General features: G+C 35.0%; 1 pseudogene; it reads right to left on the bottom strand.

The window, feature by feature from the left end:
• Positions 1 to 2,720: 2,720 nt before the first annotated feature.
• LOC149188573 (putative serine/threonine-protein kinase WNK11 pseudogene) lies at positions 2,721 to 3,149 on the bottom strand (annotated as a pseudogene).
• Positions 3,150 to 5,123: the final 1,974 nt, after the last annotated feature.

Below are 5,123 nucleotides of genomic sequence, written 5' to 3'. Positions count from 1 at the left end.
CTAAAGCTATTGCATATCCTCATGCAATATATATTACATTAATTCTTTTGATCCTTGAGCTTTGGCTTAATTTTGCATAATATCATTTGATAACTTCATATTTCTACAAAGTGTTTTACTTGAATTGCAACATGGTTGGTTCTTGTGTTACAACTATTTTTTGTTGTTGCATTCTATTTTGATCTTTGAACTTTGCATAATGATATTTTGATTATTGTTGCAAAGTATATCTTTATTGGATTGCATAATGGTTGGTTCTTGTGTGACAACCATGATTTTGTTTGTATCCAATTTATCCTTTAAGCACTTTTTGAAAAGCCATTGTATGCTCATAATAACAATGTAATAATTAATATATGTTGGAAATATGTGGGCTCCTGAATATGATATGGACATAGCAAGATATGAATATGAATGTATTTTCCCCCCAACTGATGGTATTGGAAATTTTATGAAATGAGAAAGAGAAATGTTTTTCCAACAATTATCATTCTATCTTTTTATGAATTCTATGGTCAAAAGTTAGAAAATGACATACCTTAACTTACTCTTTGGAATGGATGAGTTATATGTGTAGTGGCTGCAAAATTCTGATCATATTCTTCTTCAAGTGGCTAAACAAGAAGAGTCATGGATAAAGAGTTAAGATGACTTTTTATTGCTTCTACTAAAACTTGCTGAATTTGCTCCAAAATGCTGAAAATAATAGTCTACATGTCTTCAAAACTCATTGGCACAATTCCTACTATGTGAAAAGATGTTCTGATGTCGAACATAGCAGGAAATTGTTGACTTAGTGGCCATTAATGGATGCCACTAGTCAACATGAGAACTCTCACCATTGATGACAATGAGAGTCAAGATGCCCAAACACATCTTGCTAGGTACGAATAGTTTTGTTGATGTCGAGTCACCTAGAAGATCTGACGAACAATGGACATTAATGTATTCCAATTATTTGTCAGCATGAGAATTTGCCATTAAGGCATGCAAGCCTCAAGGTGTCTTTACAAGGAACTTAGACTCAAAGGACTATGGACTCAATAATTTACATTGAAGCAGGGCTTATTTGCAAAATGAAAATGACAAGAAAGGGAAGATGAAAATGGAAGATGGCAATGGAGAGCAGAAATGGCAATGGACAATAAGCATGTGAATGAGCCTCTTGCTCTTATTTGTGGGTTATGAATGGAAAAAAAGAGATGGAAAGTGTATGTGAATGTAAATGGAAAATATGGAGGAAAATGAGATGAATGGTTTATTATGAGGTATGGATGTGATGGAGACAATAGTATCTGCAAGTTTTTCAAGGGTTTGGATCTGATTTTGCATCAGCATATTTCCTCTTTGTTGCTGATCATCCTCTTATGAAACAAATTGGTCTCTTAGAGAGACACCATTCTCTTGTAGTCATTTGTCCTTCCTCCTGGAACCTGCAAAAAAATTAATACTTCTTCTGCAATGGAATGTAAGATTATCAAAGGAGAGAGGTGATTAATCTCTCTAGTTATGATATTTACACACGAAACTAAGAATTTGTATTAATGAAACAAGTTCTCAAAGGAAAAATCAAAAGAATTTATACCTTCTTTGGAATTAGTGCCTCAAGTTGATGTTGCTTCTTTTCAACAATTTATTTCATTATTTATCGTTCAAAGGAGAGAGGTGATCAATCTCTCTAGTTATGATATTTACACACAAAACTAAGAATTTGTATTAATGAAACAAGTTCTCAAAGGAAAAATCAAAAGAATTTATACCTGCTTTGGAATTAGTGGGCGCACCTCAAGTTGATGTTGCTTCTTTTCAGCAATTTATTTCATTATTTACCATTTTAAACTCTAATGATGGATTTCCATTGTGTAGATTTTGTTGAGATCTCTCTAATGACACTTGAATCATCAAAATCTGATTTTGTATGAGAAAGTTAAGCTCATTTGAACAATGAGATTTTTTTAGCTACAGAATGGCTTTAGCTGGGGAATGACTTTAGCTAAGGAATATGTGCAATATCTGTAGCTAAAAATATTGAATAAAAAGTTAGCCATTCATTTTTCATCATCAGTCCAAAATTAATCAATACCTTTAGAAAAGTGAGCAAATAACTTATTCATTTCATTAAATCAAAATTATTTTTTTCTTGACATGTGGCGACTTGGTGATAACACACACCTTGACTTCCCTTTGATCCGGGTCTTTTCATCGACTTGGATCAAATGGATACGTCACCATCCATGTATTGACATTATTCAAGCTACCCATGTGGTTCGTTTCGTCTCTTGACACCTATAACCTATAGAAGTATGAAAATGGCTGCAGAATTATTAGTTAGCTGCGGAACAGAGCTGCATTCCACAGCTAAAAGGCAACCAACCATCAGTTTTCTGATTTAAGTTATTGGAAAAGAGATTTTATGCAACCAAGTACCAGGGGGAGAGAGAGACTAAGATCATAGCTGGTGCACAAGACCAATTATTCATGAGTTTTTATGTTTTTTTTTTTTTTTAATTTTCTTCATTCTCTACGTGTAGGAACTCTGTAAACAGTAGTGGCATATGAAGCAAAATAGTTTCAGCGATGGAAATGGAATATCAAAGTACAAACTCTTGTGTTGCTCATATTTTTTTTCTAGCATTTGTCACCAACAATTCCTATGCATGCTGTCACAGAAACACCTAAGTCAACCTTAAAATAATTAGGAAGTCTAACATGCATGTGCACTACCTACTCGACTCTACATCTATGAGAAATGGGTCATTGAGAAGTGCTGTTGTAGAAGGCCTTGCCGATGCAACTGTCATACATTTTTCAATAAATTGCCTTATTTCTTGATTGGTAACCGTTTCCAATGCCGCAGGCCTTAGACTAGAACTCACCTTCTTATAAATTTGAACAACGCTACCGCACTCACTATAAGGAATCTCCAGAGTAACCATCTCCAGCAAGCACATGCCAAAGGAATAAACATCGACAAGCTCATTATAATCCTCTTCATACAATTCTGGTGCCATGAATTCTGGTGTACCAATAATAGTGTGTGCAGCATGATCTTTTTCCAGGGTAGCAGCAAGACCCAGATCCCCAATCTTAAGAATGCCAGTATTTCCATTCACGAGAATGTTGCTGCAATTCAAATCTCTATGAATCATGCAAGGCGTGTGACTATGAAAATAATGAAATCCATCCGAGTAAAGTGTCGAGCATTCTACGAAAAGAACATAGGAATAGTTGTTTAAACAGGTGGAGTAGTGAAGTTCGATTGAAAATGACAGATCAGTTTGGAAGAGTCGTACTCAATTGGGATACGTCATGTATCTTGCTGTTAAACTGAAGTACACGTCACGGAGATCGTTAGACATTAAAGACAAGAGGCGTGGCGTAAACAAGATTGAATGCCAGCACACAATAAGTTCCCAAATTGAATTTTCCCTCTCCAAGCATGCCGAGTTAAAACAACAGACTGTTCATTAATTTAAATTTGTTTTTCTTCACGTGGCATGCAAAAAGAGGCTTCAGAGAACCGAGAAATTCTCCCCAATTGCCGCGAATTTATTAAAACGATTTTTGGGTTATTTAATTGACCCTATTTCTGAAAAAACCCATGTTTTATTTTTCCCAAATTCATCTTTGTTTGGCTGGTTTGTGTAGTTGAAGTTTGACGTTTTTTCTGTTTTGCGTTTTTTCCTAAATCACTGCATTCGGCTGTAAAGTTTCGAATCAGTACCGATACAGTGAATATGACCCTAGCACTAAAGATGAATTTAAGAGTGAAGGATATGAACATCTAGGAGGTGTGAAGTCAGCTCTACAAAGGGCAACATCAGCGTAGTCAGCCTCTCTTGGCACATAAGGCCTGTTAATCTCACTGAGATAATTCTGCTCTAAAAACACGTTCTCTTATTCTCCGACAGTGTAAATATTCAAGCCCTGGATCTACCCCACGATAATCACAGCCCATTCCTCATAGTAAGGTTTGCCTCTGATACACAAAAGAATACAGATCTGATGCTTGCAAAGCATAAGCATCAAGCAATGGTGCATGCTAAGGCAATACTGTGTCAGGTCGATATAATGGAACTTGGGGAATATGATCAACAAATGGTACATGTCTTGGTGCCCTAACATTATCACAAATAAGTTTCCTAGGCCTACTATCTTTTGGACCACGGTAGTTTTGAGCAGGTACCAGTCAAAACAACTGAGACAACTTTTTAACCTGTTCTGCGTTCATATTGCAGGTTTATTTCAAGGCCAAAGCTCATACAGGAATGTAGATTTTTCTACTGAGGCCATAGTGAAAACTAGGATTCAAGATAGACATAGATTGTTTTCCTTTTTTTCTCTAAAATTGTGAAATTTTATAAAAATGATTAATGATTTTCAATTTCAGGGAGCAAAGACTTCAAATAAATTATACTAAAAACAGGGCTTTGACTGAAGTCTTAAGCTGATTTTTTATTAATTTGGGTTGGGTGACTAGGATAGGATCCATGTCAGGACAATTCCAGAGATGCCCATTTGTTCGGTTTCTTCATTGGATGCCTATAACCTGCTAAAACTTGGAATTAGCTGCGGAATTCACAGTTAGTTGTGGAATCAGGCTGCATTCCATAGCTAAGTCGCAAAATCTTATTAAAACAGAACACAGTGTTTTGAGGATCACTACAAACCATAACCAATCAATCTTGGACAGCTGAACCTATCAAAGCAGTTGGATTTTTATTCTTTATTTTTATTTTTCATTTTTGTTTTTATTATTTTTTTTTTTGAATCAAATGAAATGACGAAGTTTATTTTGTCCATTTTTTTTTTTAAACATAAAAAATATTTTTCTGATCCTCCAGATCACACAAAGTGTAGGAGGAGAGCATACTCAAGAATTATTAAATTTTTTTTATTTTTTCTTTTAGACGTAAGAAATAAGGTCTCCTAATTACATTTCCCTGACAACGGCACCAAAATGTCTAGTCAATTTAACGTCTTAAATTGCTCTACATAAATTATCAATCCGAGTATCGTAAACTGATGAAGTGTGCTCTACCATATATGCTTAGTTAACCTTTTTTCTTACGTCATTGTTTTATAGTTTATGTTTTTTTGGGGTTTTGTTTTTGTTGGTCTCC

This window comes from Pinus tabuliformis, chromosome 3_1 (genome assembly GCF_031772625.1).
Source record: "Pinus tabuliformis cultivar Carrire ecotype Pingquan chromosome 3_1, CPIR1, whole genome shotgun sequence".
Lineage (NCBI taxonomy): Eukaryota > Viridiplantae > Streptophyta > Pinopsida > Pinales > Pinaceae > Pinus > Pinus tabuliformis.
This window is presented reverse-complemented; position numbering and strand designations above follow the sequence as displayed.